Here is a 10,014-nt window from a genome sequence, read left to right on the forward strand (position 1 = left end):
CATTATGGCGGACACATCGGACACTTTTGACACATTTTTGGGACCATTCACATTTATACAGCGATCAATGCTATAAAATTGCATTGATTACTGTGTAAATGTGACAGGCAGTGAAGGGGTTAACCACTAGGGGGAGGGGAGGGGTTAAATGTGTTTCCTAGGGAATGCTTCTAACTGTAGGGGGAGGAGGGGCACAAGGGGAGGAGACCGATCAGTGTTCCACTGTTCTGGGAACACAGATCGCTCTCCTCTGAGCTGACAGGCTGTGGATCTGTGTGTTTACACACACAGATCCACGGTCCGGCCCGGTTAACGGGCAATCGCGGGTGCCCGGCGGACATCGCAGCCGCCGGGCACACGCACCGGGTCCCGAGCAACGCGACGGGCGCGCGCCCCCTAGGAGGCTGGGAATCCGAGGCCATCATATGACGTCCACCCAGGATGGGAGATCCCATCTGTGGACGTCATATGCCTATACGCGGGTAGGGAAGTGGTTAACCACTTAAAGCGGAGTTCCACCCAAAAATGGAACTTACACTTTAAGTGCTGGCGACCCCCTGACATGCCACATTTGGCATGTCATTTTTTTGGGGGGGGGGAGCGGGTACCCAGTTTTTACAGGCACCCAGCTCCCACTTCCTCCCCTGGCGCCAGAAAGAAGTTCACCTCTCCCCCTCCTTGTAATCTTCTGGGACACGTCACAGGTCCCAGAAGATTGCCCAACCGTGAAGCCACAGCCAGGCGTCCACAGTTAGAATGCCGGCACCATGGAGAAGAGGGGGAGAGGAGAGAGGCTTCTTGCGCCCACATCACTGGACCGTGGGAAAGGCGAGTCCCTGAATATTAAAAGTCAGCAGCTACACTTTTTTGTAGCTGCTGACTTTTAAATGGGTGGAACGCCGCTTTAAAGACTAAACCTTTTTCTGACACTTGTTTCAATTTAAAATCATTATTTTTTGCTAGAAAATTACTTAGAACCCCCATACATTAGATTTTTATTTAGCAGAGACCCTGGAGAATAAAATAATGGTTGTTGCAATATTTTATGTCACACTGTATTTGCGCAGCGGTCTTTCAAATGCAATTTTTTTGGGAAAAAAAAACAAACTAAACGGTAAAGATAGCCCAGTTTTTTTGTATTTTGTGAAAGATGATGTTAGGCCACGAGAATCGTGAGAGATTTGTGATCTTTATTCTAAGCAAAAAAAGCATTTTTCCCAGAATCGTGCAGCTCTAAGTGCAAGAGTTATTGCTGGTTATGTCCAGAGGATTTGAGAACAAGCTGCATCACTTCCCTTATACCCCACTCTCAACCTAGACATCATCACATACAATACAGGGACATTAAAGTGTAAGTTCACCTTTACAGAAAATCTGTAAAGTGACCTTACACTGCACCCCCTCCCCATCCCCCCTGGTCCCATTGTACTATAGACCCGTGATCCTGCCCAGTCAGGTACCAGAACGCCGTTTCCCCAATCCAGGGATTTCAAATCGCCATGGTTTAATCTCCTTTCCATACCTTTCAGTCTGTTTGGTGCTGACCAAGCAAAATCCATCGATTCCATCCTGTCAGAGTTGCAATGAGAGAAATCCAGGAGGATTTAAAATCCCCAGACCGGTGAAACGGCGTTCCAAGTCCTGACAGAGCAGGATCGCGGGACTACAGTACAACAGGACCGGGGGGGGGGGATGGGTTTGAGGGCCTTGTTCACCCCCACGGGTATGCTCAGGTGTTTCATGTATCTCCATGCAGGTAGTGCCACTAATGCCAATTGGGGTGCAGCAGCTGCACAGATAGTGTGAGTTTGGGGACACGCATTCACACCCATATGGATTTCATATTGGAAGCAGCCGCTGCGTCCCAATGGACATGAAATATCCATAGAAAGTACAGGCCGGCAACTCAACAGCTTCTCCATAGAAAATATTTATTTAAGCATTACAGCAATAACATCATTCAAAAATGCTGACGCATTTCGGCCTTAGGCCTTCATCAAAACCAGTGGACATGAATGGGACTGTCGCCACGGGGATGCACGGGACACCTGTGCATCCCCATAAGGTTAAACACGGCACCCTCACATGGAGTATGCATCGATATGCCCCATGTGAATGAGATCTAACACTGTGCTGTACATTTTGTAGGCTGGAGCATGACCACAGCCAGTAGCCACTTACAGAGGAGCTGTGGGGGGACCCTGCTGGAGTGAGGAGTAAGGTACGTTTTTTTCTCCTTAACCACTTCCAGCCCAAGACAATTCTGGCATTCCTCTCCTACATGTAAAAATCATAATTTTTTTGCTAGAAAATTACTCAGAACCCCCAAACATTATATATGTTGAATTGTACTGGAATGCGGCAAAATGCATTAAAAAAAATAGACCAAACCATCAAAAATGCATTACAGCAAAACAGAAAAAAAAATAAAAAATATCACAGGAAACATAGGGAAAAAAATAAAAAGGAAGGGGAAAAAAGCATTGAAAATGCATCAAAAACACACCAGAACGCAGCAAAAACGCGCATGCAGAAATGTATCTGGAACGCATCAAGACTGCGTTTCTGTGGTGTAAACCGGCTCCAAAGGAAACCTTTCAAGAGAGTATAAATGCTGCAGTTGCTGGCCTCTCCTTCTGCACATGCTAGTTGCCTGGCCATCATTTGATCACCCTCTTGTTTTGATATTTCATATCTCTGACCGGAACAAGTATGCACATGAGGACTCCTAACTTTTCTCCGATTTCCCAGAACTGCATACTTGCTCCAGATGACTTAGGTCAGCATAACAACCAATCAACTAGCATGTCAGCCTCCATCTTGACAAGTTTTCTTTGATAAAGAAATGTATCATAAATTTCAAGATGCCGTATACTAGTAACTTCAGTGTCATTCTGGAATTTTTGTATCTATGGATGTAAACGAATTATTTGATCAAAAAATGATGCTGGAAAACATTTCTTGTTCCTAAGTGGCGGTGAGTGAAATTGTGCAATTTAATTATATCTGCCGGAGTCACCAGACCAGTATTTTCACCGTGCAGTTATTCCATATGAAAATGCCGGCATGACGTATGACATCTAACCAGAAAAACCGACATGAACAAAAATAGCTCATATCATCAGGATAAAATACTGGTGTGTCTATATAACTGTGAATGTATAGAGAACATCCAATCATCAAAACACCTACTGCATATACTTCTGAATTATAAAGATTTTCCCTAAACTTCTTACCGGTTTTCTAACAGAACAATAAAAAAAATGAAAACTCACAAAAACTTTAATTGAAATTAATTTCTTAATAATAATGGATATGAATCCACTTTTATGCACCACATGACTTTACAAACCCAGATATAACCTAAAGTAGCAGTGACCTTATCACCAGAGTTGTAGGAGGAGTCCAACAGGCCCCACCCACTACAGGCTCCCTGCAGAAAACTACAGGAGGGGCGGAGACAAGACCAGTCACCCTGTACAAGGAGAAAGCGGCAGTGACTGGTCTTTATTACAGGAAGCTCCTGCACAGAGGTAAAGTTTCACACTGGATTACTGCACAGATCTGGAATACACACACAAAGCACACCAAGATTCAATTAAGAATAAACACGCCTCTTGTATGTAAACAATTTTTGCTGTCAAAGTTTAAACCCTTTTTTAAAGCAATTTTAGCAGCGGATGTAATCGCTGCAGATGCAGCTTCTCCATGTTCTAATCCTTGCTTATGTTCCCACTTCAGCTGGTGCCATGACCATTGTCCCAGGTTTCCTGTTTCAGGGTGGCTCCTTTCTCTTCTCAGACTCTGGAGTCACCCTTGCAAGCAGGGACTAAAACTATCTCCCTACACTGTGTGCTACAATAGAAACACACAGCCCTGTAGCCTAGGATGGTAAGGCACCGTCCCGCTCCTCCCTTCTCCATGCTAACAGACTGGCTGGAGACTGCACTGTATACTGTTAACTCTTTCCAGTGAAGACTAGAAGGTCAAGGAAGTAACATAGAGAGAGCAGGAGCCAACAGTGTTCAAAGTTGTAAACTGCAAGTGTGACGGTTAAGAATTTTAACAAATAGTTTACTGGGGAATTTTTATTCTATTGTGCTCAATGTAATGAACCAGAATGCTGAGGGTTTACTACTTCAAGTCAAAATTTTGTTACTTAAAGCGGAGCTTCACACAAAAGGGTGGAAAATGAAAATAAAAAATTGAACTTTTTTTGGGGGGGAAGGAACTGAGTGAGGGAAAAAATTATTTAATCCCCTGCTCCCTTTGCCTACTGGCCCAAGAAACGATCAGTCTATAATTTTAATTGGTAGGTTTATTTTAAAAGTGAGAGACAGAACAACAAAATATCCAGAGAAATGCATTTCAGAAAAGTTATAAATTGATTTGTATTTTAATGAGTGAAATAAGTATTTGATCCCTTCGCAAAACATGACTTAGTACTTGGTGGCAAAACCCTTGTTGGCAATCACAGAGGTCAGACGTTTCTTGTAGTTGGCCACCAGGTTTGCACACATCTCAGGAGGGATTTTGCCCCACTCCTCTTTGCAGATCCTCTTCAAGTCATTAGGGTTTCGAGGCTGACGTTTGGTAACTCGAACCTTCAGCTCCCTCCACATATTTTCTATGGGATTAAGCTCTGGAGACTGGCTAGGCCACTCCAGAACCTTAATGTGCTTCTTCTTTAGCCACTCCTTTGTTGCCTTGGCTGTGTGTTTTGGGTCATTGTCATGCTGCATTACCCATCCACGACCCATTTTCAATGCCCCAGGAAGGAGGTGGTCACCAAAGATTTGATGGCAAATGGCCTTGTCCATCGTCCCTTTGATGTGGTGAAGTTGTCCTGTCCCCTTAGCATAAAAACACCCCCAAAGCATAATGTTTCCACCTCCATGTTTGATGGTGGGGTTGCTGTTCTTGGAGTCATAGGCAGCATTCCTCCTCCTCCTCCAAACATGGCAAGTTGAGTTAATGCAAAAGAGCTTGATTTTGGTCTCATCCGACTACAACACTTTCACCCAGGTCTTTTCTAAATCGTTCAGATGTTCATTAGCAAACTTCAGACAGGCCCGTACATGTGCTTTCTTGAGCAGGGGAACCTTGCGGGCGCTGCAGGATTTCAGTCCTTCACAGCGTAGTGTGTTACCAATTGTTTTCTTGGTGACTAAGGTCTCAGCTGCCTTGAGATCATTGACAAGATTCTCCCGTGTATTTCTGGGCTGATTCCTCACCGTTCCCATGACCATTGAAACTCCACGAAGTGAGAGCCTATATGGAGGCCCAGACTGAGGGAGATTGGCTGTTATCACACCAACTGTTGTCACCCTCTCACAAAGCTGCTTGGCGATGGTCTTGTAGCCCATTCCAGCCTCGTGTAGGTCTACAATCTTGTCCCTGACATCCTTGGAAAGCTCTTTGGTCTTGGCCATGGTGGAGAGATTGGAATCTGACTAATGGCTTCTGTAGACAGATGTTTTTTATATAGGTAACAAGCTGAGATAAGGAGCACTCCCTTTAAGGCCCATTCCACATGGGCTTTAAGATCAGGTCCACCTGTAAGTTTTCAGGCAGACCTGATCAGGTGCTCCATTCACCTCTATGGAGCGGCGGACGTCAGCTGTGAATTGTGCGCCGACACCCGCTGCTATCCAATCCTGTCCATGAAAACCAGACAGATGGAGACTCTATTTTCCATCCGTCTGGAGGATCGGATAAAAACGGACAGGTAGTCCATTTTCATCCGATCTCCCCATAGAGGAGAGTGGGGCTCTGACAGGTCCGTCTCCGCACAGAGAGCGGAGACGGACCTGTCCTCCGCCTGCTCAGCAGAGATCAACGGATCGATCCTCCACTGAGAAAAGCGGAGTGCGTCGAGCAGACCACCCATGTAAAAGAGCCCTAAGAGAGTGCTCTTAATCTCAGCTTGTTACCTGTATAGAAGACACTTGGGAGCCAGAAATCTTGTTGATTTGATAGGGGATCAAATACTTATTTCACTAATTAAAATGCAAATCAATTTATAACTTTTTTGAAATGCGTTTTTCTGTATATTTTTGTTGTTATTCTGTCTCTCGCTATTAAAATTATAGACTGAATTTCCTTGTCAGTGGGCAAACGTACAAAATCAGCAGGGGATCAAATACTTCCATCCCTTACAGTAGGTGAACCTAGGAAGTTCTCCTCTCCCCTTTACTTCCACTTCAATTAGCAATTAACATTCCCTTACATACAGCTAACCTAAATATAGGTATCATTCTGACTTCCAGTCTGTACATTGCAAATCACTGCTTATTAAATTCCCAGAAAAAGAAAAGACTGCTTTTGTCAATCAGGTAAAGAACAGAATGTTTTGCGATGTGCACTTTGACCGACAGGGAGGAGTCCTGACTAAATAATAAACACAAGGATGAACCACAGAGGAACGGGCTGGCTGCGAAATGTCCAGGAAACTCTAGAAGAAAAGCAAAAAAAAAAAAAAAAAGAAGTTTAGCCAGCTTCTGTTGGATGAGCATGCTGGAAAACTAGCAGCCAACCGGCTCCCGATCAGAACTCTCAGCCAATGGCTGAGATCGCTGAGTGGACTGTTCTATCAGAACACAACAGCTTAGCGGGGGAGATTGCTGTATTAATGTCAGATGGCGCCGTCCTTGCCGGAAGAAGACAGTGATTATCGCTAGCGGCTATAGCAGCTGCTTGCGATAATCAGGAGCGAATCCAGCAGGCTGGTTGTACCCAAGTTGATCGATCAACTTGGTACATTCAGCCTGCCCATCAACGGTTCGAATCTTGGCCGGGTTCTTGTTGAATTGGCCAAGATTCGAACAGTATATAACCAGCCTAAGACACTCCCAGCTAATTCAAACCATTCCTTTAGCGGTCTGACGTCCCTCGCCGCTGCTGGTAACTTCTACCTAGCTTCTTCTGGGAGCTGGGCTGCTGCGGTCTACATTGGCCAGTGTGGGATGATGTCACTCCTGTGCATGCGCTGTGTACATTCCAAAGAAGACAGCGAGCAGGCAGGTAGGTTCACTTTATTGCAGAAGAGATAGAGCCTGCCTGCTCACAGTTGTTAATCAAGGACTTTAGTTCCCTCCTAAGGCCCCTTTCACGCAGGCTGTCCAATCAGGTCCGCCTGTCCATTTTTCAGACGGACCTGATCGGACCATTCACCCCTATGGAGCGGAGGTGTCTGCTGACATCCGCCGATATCCAATCCTGTCTGCCAAATACAGATGCATGGTGGTCCTATTTACTGTCCGTCTGGCAGATCGAACCAAGTGGGATCGAATGAAAAACAGACAAGTGGTCTGTTTTCATCCGATGTCCCTATAGAGGAGAGCGGGACTGTGGCAGGCCCGTCTCTAAACAGTGAGACTGACCTGTCATCTACAAGCTCAGCGGGGATCAACAAAGCCATCCCTGCTGAGCAAGCGGAGTCCGTCAAATAAATCCGCCTTGTGTGAAAGGGGCCTAAATTGTATGTTTATAAGCCTAAAATGTTGATTTTTTTTTTATTAAGTTTTCACCAGAACAGGAATAGATGGGAAATCTTCCAATGGGGACACTAGTTCTGGTGGCCCTGGTGACAAGCAGGCATTCTTTCACTTTGGAGGGATTTCGTCTTGCTTTCTGATTGGCTATGGGGCAGGAAGTAAAGAAAAATCTCCCTAATGTGAAAGATAGCAAAAAAAAAAAAAAAAAATCACAAGCGTTATAACCCTCCCTTATTCTAGCCAAAATTGAATAAAAAAATAAAACAAAAGTTCTACTTTAAGTTGACACCAATGTGCTGTGTTGGCATGCACTTAAAACCAGTAGGACGGGTTGCTTTTAATGCAGCGCATAGATTATGAAATAAGTAAAGGAAGACATTACATCTGATGGTTGGGTCGGCCTTTAGATAATTAATGCTCTGTATGTCCTCATAGTTTTTTTTTTTATTTAGACAAAGAAGTATCTAACAAACCACATCAAGGCATGTTCAACAGTAAGACCATACAATAGAAGGGGACAAAGTGGAAGAATGTCACAAACAATCTATAATAGTTATGACAATGCATAAGGGTACAAAGTACAAATCATCCAAAGACAGTTAGTAGAGAGGTTTGAATCAAGAGCACCCCCCCCCCCCCCACATTGAGTAGGGGGTCCTAAAATAGTAATATAACAGTATTTAATGAATGGATCTGAACACAGCTGCGTTGTTTTCAATGGAGCCATTCACACAGGTGTGTAAACATGTACTGCATCCAGATCTGTTATCACAGAATCCAAAAATCTGCACTTTACACTCATACGCACAGACACATGTATATGCATTTGTAAGCACATAAATAACTCTAAACAAAGTTGGAAAATAAAGTATCAGAAAAATAAATTATACACATACATGTCTTTACACGTCTAGCATAAGATCCTGTTTAAGATACATGAGTTTAGATACATACAATTCTTTGATTCCAATGATACACATGTACATCCTTATTTATGCATGAAGACCCACCTGTGTGTATGGGCTCATCGATTACTATAGCGTTGCATTTAGATGAACACAAATCTATACGCAGCGTGCGTCTAAATGTAACCTTTTTTTTCACCCATGTGAATGAGCTCTAAAAACAATTAGAGCTGCAGGTCAACAATTATATCTCAATACCGCAAATCAGGACTTGACAAAGCCCAGGCGTCAGGTGGCCATGGTGACTGGAAATTGCATCCTGGCACTTGGGCTACACCGCACCAGCGGTCCTTATTCCCTCCCCCCCCCATATGTGGCCTGCCCGTGGGTGCGCAGACTAAGGTTGGGCTGGCCGGTAATTGAGGCCGTGGCTTTAAGGCCTGCTGGGGCGCACTCCTTTGTGTGGACTGGTGTCCTCCCCTGGTTGGCAGGGCTGTCATGAGCTTGGCAGAAGGCTTTCCGTGCTTGTTATCATTGTCTGCCCACCTCTAACATCTCCTTCCCAGTTTGACAGCTGGGTGCTGGGGTTGTGGGCTTGATCTGTCGTCCTTTCCTCACGGCCGGTGAGTGCCGCCTCATCAGTGCTGCCTATCAGTGCCCCCTCATCAGTGTAGCCTATTAGTGCCGATCAGTTCCACCTCACAGGTGCAGCCCATCAGTGCCGCCTATTAGTGCTCATTAATGCCACCTGAATTGCAGCCTATCAGTGCCACCTCATCAGTGAATGAGAAAAATTACTTATTCGCAAAATTTTATAACTAAAAAAGTTGTTTGTTTTTTTTTACATTTTTCGGCTTTTTTTTTTTTGCTTGCACCAGGTGTGAGCAATTCCTATTGCCCGACGCCCCGGACATGCAGTTCTGGGCATCGGCAGCTGATTTAAAAAACTGGCTCCTAGATTAAGAGCAAATTTGTCAAGCCCTGCCGCAAATACAATGAATTATGATGATGGTGAAATGAATAGAGAATGGAGTCAGGATGTGTGATGTAGTCAGGTAGGAGCTCTTCCTGTATACAGATCACACAGCAGCACCATGGTGGAGGATCCTGGGTGAGGATTATGAATAGCACTGCTGGGTGAAGTACTGGACACTCCTATCCTTCTAGGTGAAAGCAATAGGGCAGGGCTGACACCCCCCAGCACGGTATGTCCCCATATAGAACCATACACTAACCGATCGTATGGAGAGCAGACAGGACTGGAGTACAAACAGGCACACATCCCGGGTGGCTCTATAATACCCCTCCCCCAGCACAGAAAACACCCCATATCTACCCTCAGGTACCAGGCCGCCATGATCTCCTCTTAATGCCCCCTTCCCCCCAGTGTCACTCACCGAGGGCCCCGGAGCTCCTCTCCCCGTTTGTAATCTCCGTACAGCTGACTTCCGCCTCCTCCCCGCGTCATCACCGCCCCACACCAAACACCGGCATCCCGCTACTAGAGCGAAGGCTGAGCTAACCTCCAAACCCACATTCAGTCCTATGTGCTGTCTCCGGAGTAGAGACCATTTTTCAGAGGCTCGTCAAGGGGCCCTGTAATATTTTGTCTC

At 45.2% G+C, this 10,014-nt stretch overlaps 1 protein-coding gene across 1 annotated transcript in view; it reads right to left on the reverse strand.

The window, feature by feature from the left end:
- The window catches only part of TMEM127 (transmembrane protein 127), a 30,359-nt gene extending 20,415 nt beyond the window's left edge, over window positions 1-9,944 (reverse strand). Inside the window, exon 1 of the mRNA XM_073622061.1 lies at window positions 9,799-9,944. The gene's annotated coding sequence lies outside the window, so the exon portion shown is untranslated. The remainder of the gene's footprint in view (window positions 1-9,798) is intronic.
- Window positions 9,945-10,014: the final 70 nt, after the last annotated feature.

This window comes from Aquarana catesbeiana, linkage group LG03, assembly GCF_042186555.1.
Source record: "Aquarana catesbeiana isolate 2022-GZ linkage group LG03, ASM4218655v1, whole genome shotgun sequence".
NCBI classification, from domain to species: domain Eukaryota; kingdom Metazoa; phylum Chordata; class Amphibia; order Anura; family Ranidae; genus Aquarana; species Aquarana catesbeiana.